Source organism: Grus americana, chromosome 5 (genome assembly GCF_028858705.1).
Source record: "Grus americana isolate bGruAme1 chromosome 5, bGruAme1.mat, whole genome shotgun sequence".
In the NCBI taxonomy this organism is placed as follows: Eukaryota; Metazoa; Chordata; class Aves; order Gruiformes; family Gruidae; genus Grus; species Grus americana.
Genome location: NC_072856.1, coordinates 36,742,475 through 36,766,374, shown reverse-complemented (window position 1 = coordinate 36,766,374; position 23,900 = coordinate 36,742,475).

Below are 23,900 nucleotides of genomic sequence, written 5' to 3'. Positions count from 1 at the left end.
AAATTCATTTCAATATTTTAACTATTTGCATAACAATCCAGGGGGGTAGAAAGCTTTCCTGGCAACCTCCCTGTCTCAAAGAAATTGTCAGAGACTTCTAATGTTAACTGTGTTTGCAGGAAATTGCAACATATTTTAATATGACCTTAAGAATATGAGCATGAAGATGTTTGTGCCAGTATTGTGACTTTTTTTTTTTGTAATTTGAAAATGTTCTTACAAATTATGGGTTATTAAGTCTGTATAAAGAAGCAGATCTGAAGCAGGCCAAACTCTTCATTGACATAGCTGGAGGGTCTTGCCAGAGTCAAAGCTGATGGATTTATTTTCCAGGTTAAAACACATTTTTAAGTGGTTCTTAAAGCATATTGCATTGCATGACAGTGTTATTTTATCATAAAAGTAAGTTTTCTGCATTTAGAAGGTGAAATGCGAACGACTGCACCGGGCCACCTGCAAGGCTCTCTTGCACAGCACAGCATGTGCTGGGAGAGGAAGGGGTTCAGCAGAAGTGTGGTTGATGGACATGCAAAGTGAACCTCATTTTGTGCTGGGCAGGGGTGGAGTGGGGTGATGACTAGCGACTCAGCAGAACTTTGTTTCACTGCATGGCTCTTGGTCTGAGATGTGTAATGGGACTTTGACTCTGTCAGAGGTTTCTGCCAGCACCTTTTTTTCCTTTCAGTGAATGACACAAAGTGCCAAAAAAGGGTTGTTTTAAAACCCAACAGCAACAGCAAAACAAGAACTACCTCTCCCTTGCCCCCTTTAGAGCTACATTTTACTTGAACATAAACCTGAAGAACAAAACTTAAAAAAATTCAGAAGGCGACAGAGCCTGTAAAGAAATCTTGCCCCCGCTGACAGTGGCAGGGGTTGGGTTGTCTGTTCTGTACAACTCCTGGCCCAGCATCTGCTTTTTGGTCTCTCTGCCTCTTCAAGGAAAGATTTTATTTCAGTCCTGGGCTCCCTGAGCCACATGCTATCACTCCTCAGCTCTCCTACCTCCCTTCTGCTCCAGGGGCTGACGTGGGGTCCTGGGCCCTGGGTGGGGTGGCGGGAGCCCCATGGGGCTGACGTGGGGTCCTGGGCCCTGGGCAGGGTGGGGAGAGCCCCATGGGGCTGATGTGGGGTCCTGGGCCCTGGGCAGGGTGGGGGGAGCCCCATGGGGGGCTGACATAGGGTCCTGGGCTGTGAGCAAGGTGGAGGGAGCCCCAGGGGGGCTGAGCAGGGACAGTCAGGGCTGGGAGTGCCCTGAGGGCCATGGATGGTTGTTTCCAGCAGGAGGAGGTTTCCTTTTGCTGCCTCAGGATGGCATTTAAGAGGAATGTAACAAAGACACAAAACGGGTGCCAGCTGCAGAAAAGGGGAGAAGCTGAAGACCTCACTTGTTAGGACTTGCCAGAGTGTTATAGGACTTGCCTCGTGGATTTGGTGTAAAATTTCATACAAGACTCTAGAAAATAAGATATATTACTATTTATGGTGTAAAGCATTCTCACTGTTTACACTAAAAGTCAGATGTCATAGCTGTACCAGTTATACAACAGTTTGGGAGACAGAGCACTTGACCAAGAGGTAGTAATGTTGACGTAGCAGATGTCTCAAATTCAGTTTACTATTTAGGACAATACTATTGTCGTTAGGCCTAGACAAGGCTCCAGAATATTCTGCAACCATCTTCTGGTGAAACAGAGCCACTGTTCAGAAAGAAAGGATTCGTAGAGACAGGGAGGGGGAGCAACAAAGGCTACATGTCCGCAGAAGTCCTGATGACATTCTCATGGAGATTTACTGCAGGATCAGCTTAGATTCTGCAATAAAGACCATATTTTTATAAGTTATCCTAGTGGGGATGCCTTTGTATCTCTAATCTGAAGTGTCTTTGGCACTGTAGGGAACTGGAGCTGGGGTCATCGAAGTCCTAGACTAGACCTTTAAATGCGGGTAATTTTTCATGTCTTGCCATGGAGAGCATACAATGTTGAAAAGCACAATTCTGTACCATGTAACCAAAACGAAATTATATGTCTAATAGCTAAATATAGGTATCCTAGTGGACTGATAAAATAGAAAAAAAAGTCTCCGTTTTGAGACATGACATAGCAGAGTGGAGTCACGGTAGGTGACTATTTTTCCTAGACACTGAAGCAATCAAATTGACAGTAATCATGAAAGGAGTAATAGTTATCCTAAAACAATGTTAAAATGAGTAATAGGACAAGTCATAACTCTATTTATTGTCCCACTGGAAAACAGTGGGAATTTGGACTAGTTTCAATGGGGGCAATTACCATTGGGGCTTTTTTAAAGCTTATCCAGTCTGTGTATTCCTGTAGGCAAAATATTTGTTGGTGATTTTATTACTGTCCTACTTCCTGTGCTCACTGGATACTAGCTAAAACCCAACTTTTCTGTGAATGACTTCTACTATAGCTGCTCTTTGAATTTCTCTGAAAGCAGGTATTTGACAGGGCAGAATGGGTGGCAATCACGTAAGAAAGAGAGCCGTAGGCTATGCAGACATCTCCTTTGCCATTCCTATCACCTCCTCAGCCCACTCTACTCCCTCTATCTCTCTTTGGCAGGATTCTGAAAAGGCAAGGGCAAGGAAACAAGTTTCTAACCAGAAATCCTTTTTGTAGAGGAGAGTGGTTCTGTTACATGCACGTGGTAGTACAAAGAAACATATGGAGCTTCAACAGGGAGCAATTGAGGCATCAGAAAAACCTCTCTCAAAAAGAGTGGGACTAGTCAGCCTGATCAGGTAACTTGTAATGGTTAGAGTGTCATGAGTATTAACACTATTGCAAGTTTGTCTCCAAGATTAAGAAATGATTGCTAACTATATGCAGAGCTTTTCCTAAATGTTAAAGCAATATCTATTTTCAGTTCTGAAGCATATGAAGTTTTTATAGCATTAAAAAAATGTAGAAATCTATTGAGCTGAAACAATTTATAATTTGTAAGTTTCGGCAACTGCATTTAAGCTTCACCACCAAATTACAATTATTAAGCCATTTTTCATTGGCGGGGGGGAAATATTTCAAAAATAGCTTAACCTTTCTTTTCCAAGTAAAAGAATAAAATAGTTTAATTAAAAAAATAAAATATTGTTTCTCAGTGTGATCTTAATAGGAACATTAGTTTTGGGATTTTTAAGATGAAATATTCTAAAACAGGTTATCAAAATTTAAAGTATATATCCCATGGTGGTGGTGGTGTTTACAATTTAGTCTCCTGCAAGGATCAAAATGGCTCTTTCATCTTCCAGTGTTGGTGGTACCTTTCCATTCCTCCCTGTCTACTTAGATGTTACTTTGTTTCAGAGCTATAGGTGTCTAGTCCATACAAAGAGCTTTGATACAAATTTCAGATTTTTTTCATATTTTTAAAATGTCAGGCAGATATCCTTAGTTTCAGAATATTGTTAGACACAATTCTTGCAAGACCACTCCCAAACTCTTTATTCATAATGGATCTTGTGATATTTGATATGCTTTGTATGAAATAATAAAACCAAATGACATGTAATAGCAAGAGTCTGAAATTTGGGGATTTTGTATTTTTAAAGTGTAGATCTTACATCTCATGTGCCTATGAAATAAAGCTTGAAAGTTAGAATCAAAGGCTTAGATACCAGAAGACAAATATAAAAACTTCCAACAGGCTACTTCTGAATATTTCTTGGTCTAAAGTAAATTTTGTGATTTGAAGGGCTTGACACTTGTTTAATATGTTGTGTTAAAGTTCTAATCTTGACATTGCTGCAGGAACAAAAATTGAGCTGAAGGCAATTTTGAGCAGTCATTTAAGATGTGAGCTCCCACACTCAAGGCATGGCCAACTAGACATAAACTGCTCTGCAAGAAGTCTAATCAAATTCAGCATAGTAATACTATGATGTCAAATACTGCTTTGTCCTTTGTGACATAAGAAAACAGTTTCTATTTGAGAAGCATTTTAACTCAGTGCTAGCAGGGAACATGGGATTAGGACCGTTGTAAACATGTTCCAGAGACAAATGCATCAAGTGATAAGATTACTGGTGTTATTTAGTCCTTGAGTGAGCAATGGTAAGCCTGTGAATGGCAGTAGATCAAGCAGCACATTTGGAATGGGTAGAACTAACTCTTGGAGGGGATAACACTGAAGCCTGCCAGGGATGACTGGCCCTTGAGCAATATATAATTCAGATGCACATAGATCAAACATTGTGATGAGTGTGAAGCAACTTGGGTGTGATTGTCTTCGCTGGCTGGTGAAGAACACTGCCCCACAATTTGTTGGGGATGTTGATAGATGTGGCAGCAGCAGCTCCATTTCAAACAGGGAATGCCTCTCTGAAGCCTGGGAAAGCCTCTGTCACTCTTTAGCAGGTAGAAGGAAATTGGTTCTTATAGCAATGGATCTTGCCATTGTAACTTCTCCCCAGCTGACAAGGGTGAGCATGCCTGCAGGTACAGCCTGACGTTACATTGAGAGGAGAGGAAGGAAATGGTATTAGCCCTTAGTATTTTCCTGCACTTACGGTCTGTCCTCAGCCTGCTCCTCCATCTAGCTGTGCGACTTAACATGCAAATTTGGTCTGATCTGAAATTAAACATGTTCGTCATGTGGTCTGAGAGAATTGTCATGCGTGGCTGGAAGAAAGTGAAGAGTAGGGGTGGTGAATGCTTATGAAACTCTGCCATTTCAGTGAGGTTGCATATTTATATGATCAAACATGGTTTTGTTTCTGGGGTTTTTTTTTAAATTCAAAACTTAAATGTAAACCCGATGTAGCTACCCTACATCAATTGTTTTGGTCTCTGTATGCAGCCTATTCTCCATGATTAAAACATGTAGAGATGAAAGTGTATATTTGAGTCTCAAGTTTTGGGGAGTAGGATCCATATCCTCAAAATTACAGGAAGGCTGACATATGGTTTAGTCATTGGGCTGAGAATTGAGAGGTCTGGGTTCACTTTATTCTTCCGTGTGACATTCTGGAAATAGCTTACTCCTTCTGTTCTTCACTTTTCATCATTAAAAAGTAAATCATCATCATCATCATCATCATCATCTTTTGTCTTGTCTGTATTCTAAGCTTTTTGAATCAGTGGTGGGCTTTTTCTTATTTTGCATTTCTAAAAATCCCAAAAGGCACATTACCTGTTTGACTTTCTTGGCAGTTCCATGAAAGAAATAATAACAAAACACTAAAAAACAATCTTTTAAAGCAGTTACTACAACAAAGTAGGAAACTAATAAGTAGAAAATCAATAAAAGTAATTGATACAGCAAGATTCTTTACTTTTCATATGCTTTACTCTTTTAAAGCAAAAATAAATGAAAGCTAGGAATAATATTTGAGACATAGACATCTTGCAAAAAGGTAGAAGTAAAAATTTAAAAAGAAACTCAGGAAGTGTGATTTGCAGTAAGTCTTCTATTTGTTTAACTCTAAGACGATACACATTAACTGTGCAATTTCAAATTACCTAAAAGGAGATGATTACCAGAAGCACAGTAGGACATTTAAATTGTACTCACTAATTATATTTTATTACAAATTATTGGTTTGCCAAGAACACCAATCTGGTTGGGTGAATGCAAAAGAGTGTTCTGTGCACTATAGTATTGATAGAAATATTTAGTCATCTAAAACCGTATTCTAAGTGACAGTAGACTTGTTGATGGTTTTGTGGTGAACATGGCCCCTGCTATACCGCAGCTCTCTGTAACTGCAGCTGGTTTGAAATGCCCTGGCAAGTCATGCTGTTGCAGCAGTCATATGTTGATCTGATCTACAGAGGCAGTGGGTCCAAGTTCTGTTGATTATTTGTCTTACTTAGCAATAAGTTAAGCTGTGTGAAAAACTGTGCAAATGCTCTTTTGGGTCATTATGTTATTGTGCATCATCTACAATATATTAATATATTTTGAGCTTGTGTACACGTCTTGTTAAATTTATTTGTTTTTAACAAATCATTTTTGAAAACCTGCGTATTTTATCACAACTGCTTCTTAAATCTAACATAGTTATCATAAAGTATTTTATTTATTGAATTTTATTTGCCATCAAGAGAGACAGACATGAATATAATGTTTAAAAAGATGTCTATTGATGTGAGAAAAATGCAAGCCGTGTGGTAGAAGCTCAGTGAGTGGGAGAAATGTAAATGTTCTCTGCATTTTATCTCACATGACAGAATGCATTATGGTCAAAATAGTGTCTTCTCAGAGACACAGGTTTCTAATATCTGCATAATACACACTTTTATGTAAGCTCTTTATTCTGCATGCAATTGTTTAGTTAAATGCCCTACAGTCTCATTTATAAGACCCTCTTTTATGCCGTCACCTTGTATGGGTTCTGTACCTTGGATACATATAACCCAATTATAATTACCATGACAATATATAACACCTTTTTGAAACCCTCCTCATGTGATATAGGGGTGTGGTATGTACTGATGTCAGAAATAAGCTATTTTCATCAGACAATTAGTTGTCTTTGACACAGGCCTGCATTTCCTACCAATTAGTACAAACAGCAGGGTGCATTTCCAGAATTTTGCAGAGCCAGCAGCTCGTGCTATTAAGCGGAATTTAGGATATTTAAATACGTTCCAATACATATTCTGGTTTTCTTAATTTGCTAAAATCAGTAGCTGCTTTTTGTCTGTGAATCATTTCTGACTCAACATAATGCACATAGATTAAAGGTCTTACGAGATTTATTCTTCCTGTCAACAAACAGTTTGAGTTTTAATTTTAGTCTTTCATACCTGATGAGTGCTATTAACAGCCATTGAACAAGAGCTCAAAGTTACAATATTGTCTGTAGTAGTTCAGCTATTAAGCCAGGACACATGGTGTTAACAATTGAAACAGACGATTTTGTAGCACAGCCTTCTAATCAGATATGCAAATACAAAACTAGCATGTTGGTCAGATTTTAATGGATTTCCATATATTATGAGTAGCTATAAAGAAGTTGGGCTCAGGTGTCCTTCTCTACTGTGCCATGAAATCATCTTAGAAATGTCTTCAGATGTTATGGATCTTAGTTGCACAGCCAGCAATATGAGTCAGAATAATTTAATGCTGCTGTGGTCAATTTTGCCACAGTGGCCGGCAGTGCTGAAGGGCTAGTGCCTGATCAAAAGCCATCAAAACTCAGCAGAGACTCCTGTTTGTGAAAACGGGCTTTCAGTGTATCCCTGAAAAAGAAAGGGAGGCGGGGGAAATAACATAAGAACATCCTACAGACTTCTTCCCAAGGGTACTGTGGTCCACATTCAGGAGGGTTGTTAGTGGCTCAAATTGGCACGTTTAATTGTGAAACGAAGAGACTGAATAACAACTGTGCAGTTGCACGTGGCCATCTCTTTGATGGACCAAACCAACCACACTTGTCAATACTGCAGATGTGTTTGGAGAGCATGTGGTGTGTTCTTACTGCTCTTTCCCCGGTTCTGTCTACCCCGATCTCGTTTTGTTACAGTGCTTCTGTTAGTTTGCTTTAGTGTTCTTATTTTTTGCTGCATACATTTTCTTGGAAAGCTTCATTTAATTAACTTGGGTTCAGTTTTACACCCCCTCCTTCTCCCCCACTTTCTTTAAGTGCCATTGAGGTGATAAAAGACAGCCTGGCCATACAATAGGGTTCCTAGCTGCTTGGAAATCTTGGTGCCCAGCTGGGCATAACTGAAGTCAGGATATTCAGGCAGCATTCTTTGGAGCTCCATGGAATCATTGCTATGTCTATATTTTCTGTATGGCTGGGGAATGGATGGCATAGACGCGCTCTGGGAAGGCTTGCTTGGCTGAAGCCGCGAGTGATAGCTCTGGACGGTGGTTCTCCCCCATCATTCAGCTGCACAGGCGAAACCTGTGGAATTTCTTGCAGTTCAACATGTTCATGGCCTCCATTCTGCTGACCTGGACCCTTAAATGTGTATTTTCCCACTGACGTATGGAAGACCTGGGCTCATAACACCCATCAGCAGTAATGGGAGCTAGGTACCTAAATTCCTTGCACAGCAATGAGAGAATAGGCCCCTTTTGATTTTAGAAGTCTTTCTTACAAGGATTTCCCTTGTGCCTAGTATGAGCATATAAATGGCCATTTTATTCTATTAAATATGTATCACATCCATCATTTTAAATGCTGTGCTGTGATGAAGGCTTCTCAGTCCCAGGATCAGTTCTGAAAATATTTAAACTTGGCAAGCTAAACATGCTCAGCTGAATAAGCCTAAGGGTCCCATTCATGGAAATGTTATATACCACTTATGCTTGTTTTTTTAGTTAAATTACAGAGGAAAAGTTGGTAGAATATTGTTTCAGCATGAATTACAACATTTTAATATTCATTAATCCAACTTCTTGACTGTCTTTAGTGGTGATTTTTCCATTGTTTGGCTTAGTTGCTATGCAAACCTGAAAAAGAGAGGGGAACACCCCCCCACCCCCCCAGTCTCAGGTAGCAATCCACAACTGAAAACACAGAGATTAAAAAAAAATAAAATCCTCTTCTGGACCAAACAGTGGATGATGATGGTTTACATCAACTCTTCAGCTAGTATGAATAATTAGATTTATGCCTTGATGTTCATTTGGTTTTGTTAAGTGCAAAGGCCTCATTTTGAAAGCCTTCATTCATTAAACTTTCTATTTAATTGTTTAAAAAAGAACCTCAGCAACTCCAGAATCAATCAAATAATACTAGAGAACTGAGCATGAAGGAGGATCCATACAAATAAGAATAACAGCACAATATAAACCAAATTTGTTTTCATTTTAAAATGAACATTATACCTTTCAAGTGTTTTATTTGCAATTTACTTAACTAAGCATAAGTGTATTTCTGCAACGTATTAGCTGTGTTGCAACAGATAAAGTTGAACGGGAAATGTTCAGATGTTACTTGTGGATCTATTAACTACCATTTTTAACACTGTTTTGTAGTCCAAATCAGTTTGGTTTTACTCATTACCACAGTTATATTTGTAATAACATTTTTATCCCTTGAACTTTCTAACCAGACCATTTTTAGCTATTATTTGGTCTACTAAGAATGGTAAAATTTTTAGTTAATTTGTATGTAGACTTATTTTCCAAAATGAAGATTTTCTTTTTAAATGAGATTAGTTTGTGTACATTTCACTCCATAGTTCTGCAATCATATTTCCCCATTAAAGGAAAATGTAAACTGTGTCCAGGCTTAGCAACCACAGGCTATTTCAGCTTGCATGCAGCATGCATTTTTTTATGAACTATGAAACAATCTCCTTACAGCTGCTCTGACTCTGCTGGCGCGTACACTGTATAATATTCTACAACAGGAATGGAAGGTAATTGTAAAATTGAAAATTAAGAATAATATATGCAGTAGTCTTGTATGTTAAGACTATCAGGACTGGATTATGAAAGAGCGTGTGTATATGTGTATGTATGTATCTTAGGAAGACAAAGGCCCAAGGCAATTTATGTTCGGGTTTACAATGGTTTTGCTGCAAGCATGCAGAACTAACTGGGTTTAGATTAAGGCAGTCTAATTAGTGTCATGTCAAACTGGCAGTGATCATAAGACAAGAGAAGGGTCACTCTTGTCATCTGCTTGGTCTTTTGCCCTTAAATATAGAGCTGCATAAAGCACAATCTCTTTCTTGTTAATGGAAGCAGAATATGTATAATCTGCACATGAAATGAAAAGAAAATGTGTAAGGAATTTTCTTTTTCCCATTTCCTCGTCAGGAGCTGTGAATTTTAGTGAGAATTAAAGTAAGGCTAATTCTGCAGTCATCTTCTGACCTGTCAGGTTAGCTGTCACCCTCACGTCTCTCAATGCAGGTCTTTAGCTTCTTCTTGCTGAGTGCAGCCTTTGCCAACTGACAGAAAAATACCGACCATGACAAGAAAAAAGAACATAATGTCCTTTTCACCCATCACTACTCAAAATTGCTCAATCTTTACTGACATATTATTATACATTGTTTCTCTGAAAAAGCACTTGCTTTCTTTTCTATAAGAAGTATGAAACTTTCAAAAGACAAGTAACTGTTCTTTAGAAAATATTAAAGCATGTAATTATTTTAAATCGGCCATTAATATGCAATATGTTGTTCTTTAATAGGCGTGAGTCGTCGCAGATCTAAAGTCATTATGATGGCGCCCACTAGTGTCCCCGGGCCCGCCAGCAGCCATGTTGGCCTCCGCCAGCAACACGTCCCCAGGAACACGGGCTACTCACTTCATCCAGAAAACAAACCCCGAAGATAAATGGGAGACGTGCAAATTGTGCGAAGAGGTGCTAAAATCCTGCAGGATCAACTGCTGGAACTTTTGTTCCCATTTCAGTGGTTTCTTCCAATTTTGTCGTGTGGCCGCAAGCCGGGGGGCGGGGGTTGACTTCTAAGCACGAGTTGCACCTAATTGCTCCTGAAGGGCTAACCTATGCCCGTACCAGCACACAGACTGGGAATGTGCGTGAAAACTACAGTAACGTCCCCTTCCATGCTGCTGGGGTATCGGCAGAGCCTGAGACACGGGCAGAGCCTGCGCATCGCCTGTGCAGAGCAGCACCTCCGCTCCGTGGGGGTGGGTGAAAGATGGACTTTCAGCCATAAGTGTCAGATTTTTTGCTTTTGTGAGTTTCTAATCTTTAATGTCACTTGACAGTTTCTTATGATTAACAGTTGGCCTTTTGTTTAAAAAAAACCAGAAAAATCTAAGTGTTTGCTGTAAGTAAATGATTTTTTAAAAAATCCAATTAGAGTAGTGGTGATTAATGCATTTACATTACACGGATTAACACTTCAGAATATTAATCTGTTTGCATTTTTTCCTAACTCATAATATTCCTTGATATTTTTTTTTCCTCCTGCATGAAGCATGTGTTATTTCATCACATGACATTGCTTTGAAAAATCTTTCTAGTCTCAGATGTGGACCTTAATGCATTATGCAAAACCCAGGGATTTAGATTTTTGACATTGCATACACTCAAAATATATTCTAAAGGGAGACATTATATGCTAACTTCTTGTGAAATCCTGTAGCAGCTGCTTGGTTAATATAATATGTTGAAAAATATTTATGTAGTTTGTTTTCTTTTCTGTCAACCCCAGTATCTTATGAATTTTTTTCAAATGGCCAGTAGCTGAAGTAGTGACTTTAGTTTGACTTAATATTATGCCACATTGACAGATGAAAACTCCTTCTAAAAATGTCATTTGAGTGCTCTACTAATTTGCATTTAGCTCGAAAGCTTTTAGTGCTTTGCACATTCACATTATAAACATTTGGGTGAACATTAATACCCCAGCTAAACAAAAATGCTATTCACTTCAACCATTTCTTCCACTACATAAAAACTATAAATGATTCTCCTACAAAAAAAAAAAAAAAAAAAAAAAAAAAATTGAATGCAACCCGAAAATCAATTATAGTAACTATTTAGAAATGTAAAGGAAAGGCAATGTAAAAAAGTGACAAAAAATCTTTAATTGTAGGGAAAATGTGCATCTTTTTTTCCCAACGTGTGAATAAAATGCATTTCCTTCTTTAACAATCACAGTTACAATGGATCTATGCATCTCGCAGGAAAAAATTGACAATTTGATTATGACTTGTACTTTTTGCCGGGGCCATGAAAGTGGTTTGTGTTTGAAATGTATCAGCTGGAAGGTACTTATTACTCATAAACGCTGCGCTATTTCACTCTCTGCAAAGTGAGCTGTTAACAGATACAATTTGAGCAGAATAGCCAGAGGAGGCCTTTTGATATGCAGAAGAGCTGACCCGCGTGCTGAGCCTTTAATTGGGTTTTTAATTTTCCAGGCCATCTGACAATATCAAACATGATCCCAGTGCTTGAAATGTTGATTGGAGGCTAAGCAGGATGTACTCCAACATGGCATTATGGAGAGAAAGTGGAAAGGACTCAGGTAGAAAGGAAGGCACGGAGAGTTAAAATCGTCCAGGTCTCCATGTTTGCTGTTCCCCGGAATGCTCCGAAGTAGCTTAACATTTCTCTTGATTATTTTATGGCTGGAGTTTTAAATCTCTTGTAATATTTTAGCAGTATTGATCTTCAGCTCATTATCTTGACGGTATCTGTTAAAATGAACTGAAAGCAAGCGCTGTGCAAAATAACCATTAACAATTTAGCACCTTTTCTTAAGGAAAAAGGAAAAAAAAAAAAGCCTCCCCCCAAAACAGCTGCAAGAAAATACTGTATTAGCATCCATCCTCATGTCTTGGATACAAATCATGTTTACAGTCAACGTTTCCTTTTCTCTCCTGAAGTTTTCAATTTGACTTTAAAAATGTGTTAAAAAAAGTAGCATTGTACGTTGCTTCGTGTGTGTCTGTATTGCTTCGATCAAAAGGATTGGAGAAGAGTAACGTGTAATTTGTTACCTTCTGCCAGACTGCTCAGTAAACATTTTTTTAATTTGTTCATTTGTAAGGATAAGACAAGGAATAAAATTTAATTTATCATTTTATTAGAACTGTGTATCTGAGTGATGCAGGACTGTGGATTTAAGAAATCTGTAAATCTCTTTAATAAAGGCCTGGGGAATTATTAGTAGGGACAAATGTAAAATGCCTGACAGTTACATTTCCAAAAGAAAACCACAACAATCTCATTAAAGAAATTACTGACGGCAGCTCACAAATGTTAATGGTTGAAGCAACAAAGGACATACAATATCAGAAAGCAAAGATTTTTTTTTAACTATTGATCTGCTAACTTATGGAGCATATCAAAATAATGTGCTAGACAGTTTCTTAGTGAACAGACATCTTCCTTAGCAGCTCTAGACAATGCAGTGCCAGAAAAGCTGCTGACGTACAGTGGCTACTACAGTGTAAAAAGATAAAGAGCAGATACGGTAATAAATAGGGAGCTTCTAGGGAAGACGATGTTTTGTGCTATAACTTTGCTGAAACCTTCAAAGATTGGAACGAAACAAAAAATTTCAAATGAAATATGTCTGGAAGCATACATTTGGCATGAATATTGAATATTTAAAATGTTTTTGCTTTTGTATGTCTGTGACTGATAAGTCTTCTAATGGTGACAATTGCTTATTTCTTTTAGAAATAAGCAAAAAATATTTTCTATCTTTTCCTTCATATTTCAGTGTTTATATTAGATGAGCTTTTGTACAAGCACATGTCCATTTTACTTTGCCATAATTTAGAACTTCTGAAATATTTTAAGAAAATAAAATTAAAGGCCTGTTTCTGACCTGTTTATCTGCAACTATAACTGACATGAAGGAGTGCTTCACAGATACATCTGAGACAATTAGTGAAATCTTATTTTAGAGTTTAATTGTATCTTCTCCATTTTCTGCAGGCTAGATTGCCAAATTATATACCCATGAACACTAACAGCCTGTATACAGACATGAAGAAATATAACCTAATTTTATCAAGGCAGTTAACCTGCTAGAGAATCTTCTCTACGTCCTGACATTCATGATAGACTTTTGGCCTTTTACCTTTAGTTTTTCAAAGCCCATCATAATATCCTGGTAACTGAGCAGGAATATTTTAGCAGTAATAATTATCTCTTTGGAGCAAAAGTAAAAATCATGTATTACATATAAAATTATATATGCATGAATTTCCCTAGAAATCTTGAACATATTAATTCTCTCTTTATTCAGTTAATCGTCTTTCTCCCTGAAATGTAAACCATGGAATTTCAAGTGCATTGTTTCAAATCTTCTGTTTCATGGTTTGATCCCTGCAATATTTTACTCTTTATAAAAGGGGAGGAAGAAGAGTGCCTAAGGAAGTTCATAGAGATATCATATTTAGTAGCAAATGACCTAGTTCATGCATATCATCCATCAGGTGAGTCCAGTATTTGCAGGAATTTTTTAACCTTAAAATAGAATATGAGTTGAGTTTTGTAACCAGTTTTTCTATTTTTATTTTTTCCTCCTATGACCACCAGTAAAGGTGCCTCTATTTCTGTTTCCTCAAGATTCCATTCAAATCCGTTAAAACCAGTCTGTTTGTTTGTTTCTTCAAATGTGCATGCAAATCTCCCAGTGCAAGCACCAAGGGCTGTAAATATCCAGGACACTCAATCCTAAGAACGTTGCGAAAACCTTTATATTCTATTTATTATTTTAACAATAGATTAGGGCCTAAAGTTTCAAAATACAATCAAGGGACAAATGCAGACTCTCTTTATTGGCAGACTGATATCGTTACAAGTTCTAGTGTATACTTAGGGTTTTTTTATTTATTATTTATTTATTTATTCATGTGCTTTCAGACTTGTTCAAAATGAAGGAAAGCTTTAACAGATTCTGAGTTGACCACATCCAGATCTATTCCATGTAATATAATTAACTCCTTTTAAAACACCAAGGTTTTTTACGTTACACTTAAGTAAAATGGTAAACATACCAGTTAATTTTTTTTAAAGGAAAAAACTGTTAATGGCAAATGGTAAAGATGCATACTGATTAGAAGAAATGGTCTTTTAATTTGTTTCACTCGTGTGACCTTCAACACTGTGGTAATAGGGGAAAGCTTCGCAATCACAAATGGATTCTGTTTTCGTGACATCCTGGCAGTGGCTTGTAGGGCTGTGCTTTGATAAATATTAAGCAAAAGCTTAATATTTCATAAATAATATTTGATAAATAAAAGCAAAAGCTTAATATTTGATAAATATTAGGCAAAAGAAGGCTAATAATTGTAGAAAGCTGAGCCGGCTGAGGAAGTAAACCCTTCTTCCTGGTCCCAGTCAAATTCTGTCTCCGTTAAGCCAGTCTTCATAGCTCAGAGAAGACCTCTTTTATTGGATTAGCAGTATCTGAAGAACAGTTGTGATGCCATGCAAACAAATAAGGAGAAATACACCCTTCAACCTTCACTAGTGGGAGGCACTTTTTAGGCACGCACAGAAGCACAACTGCCGTGTTGTCAATGTGGCTGTGACCCCACTAATGCGTTGCACCTCTGGACATGTGCACTGTGAACTGTGCATTTCTAGGACACTGAGCAGTCAGTTTGAGTCACTCGGTGCTTATGTAGATTAGAGGAAAAAAATCACTGTACTACCTCTTCAAAAAATACCACCTGTGAATGGAGCTGAATTATTTGTTGTGAATATTACATAAAACTAATTCCTGTTCTTTAATCCCAAGCGGTGTATTCATGTGAGTGTGCTTTGATTTGTATTATTTAATCAATTGTAGAAGGAATCGATAGTATTTGAGCAGTGTTTTGCACTAACTTTTGTGCAATAGACTCACCAGTTTACAAAAACGAAGCCAGCAGTATTTCTCAGTGACTGCTAAAGAGGGAAGCTGTGGAAGGGCATCTCTCATGAAGCATTCCTTGGAAAAATGTGGCTGTTTCCACAGTGCTGTTATATTAGGTTGGTAGCTCTTTGCAGAGACAAGGAATTTACACTGCCGGAATGGTAGATATGTTACTGGGCAGAGCCAGTAACGCTGCAACAAGGTGCGCTTGTCTTTGAACCGGTTTTACGTTATGCCTGTGGTGTAGAGCATTCCCTAGGTCATATTTCCCAATGTTTCATGGAACAAAGAGATCCCAGAAAAGCAGTAAAGCCTGGATTGCATGGTCACAGACACAGCGACCCGCTCTGGCTTCAGACCTCCACACAAGATATAAACTAGGAGAAAGGGAAAGATGAAATCTTGGAAACACCTGTGGCTTTCTGCTGGTTGAAAAGAGCCCACCACAAAAAATCTTCGAGGACAGGACCTTGCCCCACAGATGCTCGCTCTCGATTTATGATGGTGATAGTACAGAGTTAGAAGATGAAGACGAGAGAGAAATATTTGATATCTGTGGGTCATGATTAACAAGGAAAGACCACATTATCTAAATTTCTATGTTCCAGGACAAGATTCATTCATATATCTGTAAATTGCCTACCACACACTGGGAGCAGTATAAATCATAATTATAAAGTAATATGACACAGTTGATTAATTGCTTAATTAAGCCTTAATTAATATTTGTAAAGCAGTTTAACATCCTTGGTTGAAAAGTCTTCTAGAAGTGTGAGATATTAAATATTACTATTTACAGTCAGAGATTTTGGCCTGCCCCTGTTGAAATTTCAGAGAGATGCTTTGATAAATCAGTATTAAACTGTGGTTATTATTAAGAAGGCAAGAGTCCCTCTCTGTTTCTACCATGGACTGAAATAAAGTCCCAAACGCTTTGGATACCCTGTGTACCTTTCAATGTCTTCTTATTTTCATAGTCCGTGCTGATGCAATATCTACAGACCTTCATTACACAGTGAAAAGAGGAAAATCTTTTTATTGACTTATTTCAATATTTTTTCTTTTGTTGCACTAGCATCTTCTTTGTTCTAGGCCTCACCTATAATGCAAAAAAAACCCCCCAAACAGCAAAAAAAGATCCCGATTGCCTGTACCCTGAAAAGCATACGATATATAGCCCTTGTCCTGCAATCAGATCCACTTGGGCAAACCCAATTATAGGATCAGGGTCTAAATAGGATAATAGGTATTGTAGAAACTACCATAAATTTCTCTCTGGTGTCCTATTTTGCCACTACTTGAACTAAGTGGATAATTCCGGTCATCTTTCTTGTTATGATGTATCAATTCAACACCGTAAATTTACTGCTATTGGTCTAATTTGTCCATAGAAAATCTTTGCAAAGCTAAATTTATATATATTTTTTCCCCCAAAGCTAGCTAATTTTGCTTGTAAAAACTCAACAATATTAGACTAGAATTGAACAAATAGAATTTTTACAAAACAACGAACATGGAGCTTGGTAAATGCAAAAAGAACTCATTAAAGAAATATCTAGAGATGTGACAAACTGCCCTCAAATAATCTGGATACGCAGTGAACCACAGTATCTGCTGGTTTGCAAGTAGCCAAGACATCTCATTGTCTGCTCTGCGTGAGTCCACACACATACTTATAATTAGATACCTGTTCTCTGAAATGACGGTGGCTATCTGATTTGAGAATAAGAGTGTTGTTCTTCAAATGTATTCTGTTAACTGTATTGTGTCATGTTGTGTTACATAGCATTCGGTTGCTTTGCATCTCATTATGACAAACACTATTTTGATACAAAGGAAAGTGAATGTTAAATTCTGAAAGAAAGAACAGTTTTTAGGTCAGATTATTGCTGTACCATTGAGGTTTTTAAAAGAACGTGAAAATTATTATTAAAGTTGCCCTGACTGCTTTTTCTGTAAGTTCTGACATGCATTCTCTTTTATCATTTCCAACTATTTTCTTTTATTAACCTTTATTTTGAAGTTCTCTTAAAGAAACCTTGCACCACCCTTAGTAGGCAAATTGCATAAACTGTGCTTGCCGTAAGCAGCATTTACGTCTTATCAAAAGCCCATTAACATTACTCCTGCTGTTTTCACTTCACTGACATAAGTCAGTGAAAGCCCAAATAAGTTCTAGATTTAATTTAGATTCCAGGATGTGATTTAGATGCAGAAACACAGGTATCCGGGGCCATTTGAAGTGCCCTGGGATATTACAAGGCAACCGCAAGAGCTGACGGATGGAAGGTAAGACCTGCAGGAAGTCTGCACCCTTCTGGAGTGTGTAGGACAGGCAGGGCACCCAAGCATCTCTGGCTGACTGTAGTAAGCACCTATGTTTAGACGTCTGAATCTCACCCTCTTGTAAGCACAAGAGAGCCACCTTATTACTTTTCAGTTCTAATTAAGGTACGCTATCAACTTGTGAATTTCAGTATTGTGTTGTATTATTTCTGCGTTCCAAATCTTCAGGCACAGTCTCGTTATTTCTGATGACATTAGTCATTTCATATGTCATTAAAATTAACTTCACTCTTCTTCTATGCCTGCAATTTGTTACTAGTAAAGCAAGGGCAATTTCACTTTCATTTTTGAAGGAAAACATTATATAAATATTATGCTGAGCTTAACATTCCTTAAAAATATTATACTTTATAATGCTAAAATGATGCTTGTTTTAGCTGGAGTCCAGTGAAAAGCTCCCTACATTTCTGTAAGGACAGGTTTTAGGGCACAGTGAAGAAGAGGTACATACCACTATGTTGACTAACAGGCTGGCTGAGTGATTACGAATGAGTTTCTCTAGACTGCCCAATGTATAAATCAGTTTGCCTTATGTTCTATAAGCAGCATAAGGAAAATGCCCAGTTCCTTTAGCAATCATACCTTATGTCAGCCAAACAAGCCAAGAATTTCCTAATTTATTAGTCAGCATCACTTACCTGTTAGTATTCTGCAAATGCTGAGTCCTGGTTCTTCTTTAAAGTATTATTTTACTGTATGTTTGATACTATAAGAAACAAGACTCTAATGGCATTTGTTAAAATGAAAAAATCAGCTAGTATTTACATGTGAAATGTTGCTGTCATCTTCATGAAGGACGGAAAATGCTTTTGGTTTGGGCTTTTTATAGAGGAAGTAAGGCTGCAGGGCTATATATGTTCCGTATTTTTTTATCAAGAAGAGGGATCGGTAGTAGCAGGTAGTAGTAGTAGTCCTGAACAGGTTTATCCGAGGTAAGACAGAAAATGCTTGGTGACTATTCATACTAAACAGAGAATTTAAGTGATTTTGAGCTGCAAAGATTCAGTGTTTTCCTGAAGCATACTTAGGTTAACGAATTTATGCCATTTTAACAAGTGTTCTAAGCAGTCCTACGGAGTAGAGAATACAGAATCAAACCCATTATGACCTGACCTAACCTAAGATGTTCTTAAAAGCCAGGTAATAATGAACATAAAAGAAACGCATTTCAAGCGTGTTTTCAAGTACTTTCAGCATTTTACCAGTGTTTGGATTTTCATGGAATGACTTCTGATTTGAAGAATTCTTTCAAATCCTGTAAAACAATGATAGGCAGGAGTTTTAAAATAGTCACTGATTACATGCGAGGATTAGCTTTCAAACAGTGTATTTTTCAAAGTTTAGTGGGCAATAAAAGTGCCCGGTGGCTTCAGAATGAGGATGAGATAATACAAGCACATGGTGAGGATGTGCTTATGAAGACAAGCCTGGGAAGAGGACATTACAATTTCAAGGCAATGACAAAAATTCAATTCAAGTCTATAGAGACCGTATTACAGTGTCAAGACGATGGCAAAATTATGCCAATGTAAGTCTATGGAGACCACTTTACTATGTCAAGACAATGGTAAAACAATGTTATATAAAATGATTGAGACCACATTGCAATGTTAAATTATGATGCCAAAACCTTGTCATTTCCTGGAGTAATGACAGAAGATTCTGCATATGTTCCTCACAGCGTCGCCGCTGGACCTGTGCTCCAGCTCAGAACACTTTTGTAGCTCTAACCCTGGGTCTTTCTTGAGTAGCAACCAACTTTTCATAGACTTCAGGGTGAAAGCTGAGGGCATTTGAGTTGTTGGAGCTAATTGTCTTTGCATTTGCAGATGCAGGGCTGATGGAGAGCACTCTACCTTTATCTGATTTATGTATTTATTTATTTATTTATTTATTTAAATATTAGAACACAGCCTGACATTATTGACTTTTGGGTACATTGCCAGCAGGTCTAGTTACCTTTTTAATGTGGGGTTGGTTTGAAAGTTGATTGATTCCTCTGTTTTGGTAATATTTATTACTTTATTTTATGCCAGTTGTTTATAGCTTTACAAAGCTATACTTACTGTATATATATGCAAACAATCTCACAAAAGAAAGAACTAATTCCGAGTACTTCTGCTGAAATTTTCCTCTTCAGTGTGAAAGTGCATGTATTTGATGTTCTTGTGAAATGACAGTTTGAAAGCTTGATTTTTTCACAGGACAAGAAAAGTGTTGATAATGGTAGAGCATATGTTAGCTACCTCTCCTCCCAGTATGTTTCAAGCCATATATAGAGAGAACAAACTTTTAGCAGTTCAGTTCTCGTCTGTTCAGTTCTTGGTATCGTCAACAGAGAGACCAGTATTGATGTTGCTTAACAATTTACTCACTCTATTATAATGTTCTCTGTTAAGAACGGCGGTGCCAGATCATACTAAAGGTCTGACCATTCTAATATCCTGTCTCAGGCAGTGGCCAAGAGTAGATGCGTAGTAAAGGATACAAGAGCAGGACAAGCATATAGTGACACATCCCTAGAATATCCCTCTTTCAGATTTTGCTGCTCAGGCACTTCATTTGAGAAGTATGAGAAAAGGATCATTCCATAGGAGATCATGAAATAATTTGCATGATACTATGATTACCTGGTGGCTGTAATGGCCTATATTTGAAAGAGGGAAATAGATCATTAGATTAGTTATAAAATAATCTAAGATGTTTATTTCTGCACAGTCACTAGTATTGTCAAACTATCTGATAGACAAGTTCTGCTGTAAGTTCTCTTATACCTATGAGATGATATATTTACTGATTAAACCACTTACATGTGAACTTTCATTTAAAAAACACGTGAAATGGTATTTGCAGTTTGAAATCTGGCATGTTCTAGTTCTAATCAGAATGTTCAAAAAACTACTCAAGGATAGATATTAAGAAAAAACAAAGAAACAGATCTTTCAAAATCTCCAACTTTTAAAATATCCCTGACTTCTTTATGATATGCAATGGCAGCTCTAGTCATTTCTCTGGCCATGAATCTGATTGAAAAGATAACAAGAAGCCAATGAGAAGCAATATTCTAAGTGGTGTTAAAACTCAATGTAATTGTGCAGAGACATTTCCTATCTGCATCAAAGGAGAATTTATCTACTATGGAATAAAGCTAATTATTATTTCTTAGTAGAATTTTAAATCCAGAAGACCACAAGCCAAAAGGTTTATCTGTTAGTTTTCATACAGTGAAATGACTCTCTCGTGTCTCTATTTATGGCATTGTCAGTCACAGGAGTGTTGCTATTTACCTGAGCTTTCCAGGAAAGGTATATTGAAGTATCTTAAGAGGATGAAAATCTTTTTCAGATTAAATTGTAATTCTTTCCTATTCTGCAGAGGTGTTAACAAAGCATTTCTCTGCATAATTTAGTTTTTAGAAATTTTTTTGAAAAAGCTAATCACCGTGATTGTGTTACAAGAGTTCTGCATTGCTTCTGTATAAATTATCCCTCTATGCTGTGTGCCACCTCAGATGTCCTTCTCATTGAACGCTATCAATGAGAAAGCACTCTACTAACTGTAGGAATCATCATGAGCTTTTGTTTCATGTGAAAAGTTCCATGATTTCACGGTAATAGCAGATTCACAGTATGATGTCTTTTACAGGTCTATGCTTCTATAATATTATTTTCAGTAGCTTGTGAATATGATACGTTGGATGAGGGAGTCATGGTTGAAGGGATTACATGGAGATTAGGACAGAGGCTGCAAATAGCAAGTGGCTGGACAGTGGTCAAACAGTGTTTTGCAAACACTCATAGTGCCAAATAATGTATTAGAAAACATGGATTGCTTAGAAAAAAAATTAGAGGCAATGTTACTCAGTGAGAAGAAGATGGGCATAAAGCTTAAGAGGCACAGGTTATATTCTTGTGCTTCTGACTTATTTATCACCGTGGGGTATTAACACGCCCTGTCCGTACCTCAGTTTCTCCATGTAACATGGGGATAATGGTACTTATTTTCTTTTGTAAAGCACTTCAAGATCCTTCCATGATGTGATAAGTATTACTATTAGTTTTACTATTACACATTATCAAAAACCAAAGCAGTCTTTTAAAGAATTCATTTAGAGGTTTTAAAAAGCTCGTGTTACATAATGTATTATAGGAGATATATAACAGCAAGTAGTTTCCCACTCTATTTTATAAATATTAAATTTTGTTTCCAACATTTCATTGTGCATGCCACCAACAGCAGCAAGTATAATATGCTATACTTGGACAACTGCCAAAATTTGATTGTATTTATTAATTCCATTCTAACTATATTCACTGCTGGACTTCTTTGAGTGGGACATACAAATGGTTGCCATTCAGATATTGTTATGGGCAGATATTTTCCGATAGAACATGAGAAGAATAAGTCCCAATGAGCTAGAGATTCATTTTATAGCTCAACTGAAATAAAAGGTTGTTAACTCAGTGAAAGTCTTACTGTGCTTAAATATTATCTGGAATGGCAGAAAGATGTACATAAATTTGCAGACAAATAAAATTTAGAGATCTCATATATTGTACAGCTAACATGAAATGCAACTCTCCATTCGGGAGGAGAAACTGAATATTTCTTCTCTGAGCACCTGAGAATAGATCAAAGAAGACAATATCCACAAATAGGAGGTTTCAGTCTGAGGGACTGGGAGTTGTTTTGTTTACTCTTTATCCAAGAGAACAAACTCTCCAGAAAATTACCAGCCTGAAAAGTGAGGAACTTGACCGGAAGTGCCCTGAGATTTTTGTCATTGTTCCCCCACAAGACTACTATCACCGTTGCTAGTAGTGGCAGTGTTATTTCTTGGACAAAGATGTTACCACCTTCGATAATTGAAAAGTTGTCCAGTTTTTCAGCTGTGTTCGTGATTTGATCTCTCTACATTCCTACCAAGGTGCCTGCTTGAAGAACTGCAGCTATTGTAGCGGGTTTTCACAATAAACTTTTTTTTGATTCTTACGTATTGTTTCAGAAGACATGTTGTAAGAGTTTTAGAACCCCATTCCCTTAGATTTTATTCTCATTCAGGGAGGGATTTAGGCTCCTTCATGTCTAACTACTTTTTTAAAAAAATCAGCAATGATCAAACCATTAGGCATTTGGGGAAAATGTTTTGCAGGAAATGAGGTCAGTGATCCAGTTTTATGTGCCACTGAACTTCTAAGATGGTTTCAGCTTTTAGTGTCAGCGCCACTGTATGTGTTGCTGAGAAGAGGAAACCTGTTTCCCGCCACTCCGCTTCTTCCCCCCGCATTACAAGTACACGGAGCTACCCTGGCCCCTAAGTCCCCACGCGTCGCAGCTTGCTAACAGCTACTGCAGTAAACAAGGCGACGGGCATGCCATCAAATGGGATGTAGTCCTTCATCAGACTCTCCTCTGTCTTCTCTGAGAAAGCTGGAGATGATTACAAGCACAGCTCGGGAAATAAGCCTAACAGAGCCTAAAGTTGCATGAATTCACAAAGCATCTTAGAGGGATAAATAAGGCAGTAGAATATAAATGGAAAGTACAGAGTCAGTTCTAAACAAGTGCTTCCAAGGTCTTTGTGTGCTCTGATAGCTTCAGATATTTGACATAAATGAATTTTACTCTAGATACCATGAACCCCATGGCTAGCACTGGCAGTGTTGCTTCTTGGAACTTTTTTTCCTCATGATTTGAAAATAGTGAATAAAACAGATTATATACTACTTCTGTTTATCAGTGTAAATATTCGAGACTTGACTGTATCTTTTAGAAAATTATATGAAGTATACAAAGTATTACACTTACACAATGAGATGGTTTCAAAAATATAACTGGGAATCTCTCTTTTCTCTTTCACAGTCCCACAAGCAAATGAAAAAGTAGTTAGGACTAGCACAGGCATTTTATGAAGACTATGTAGCAAAAAGGTAAGTGAGGAATTAATATGCATTTAGATCTTTCATTACTGACCTTGATAATGTGATTAAGCAGTCTGCCTTGAATGAACCTTTGTATATTCATTTATTCCAGAATCCAACCTCAAATTTGGTAGCAATAAATGAAGAAGTTTCAGTAAAACAAAAGGTGACTGGGAGAGATCTTATTTTGGAGCCTGAAATGTTAATTTCATTCTATCTATTTTCTGTTATCTATCCATTTTCATGCATTTGTACCTCCTAGGTCGTGCTGTAAATAAATAGAACAAACAGTAACAAAAATGATATTTCCAGTCCAGCTGAAAGGAGTACATTACAAGTAATC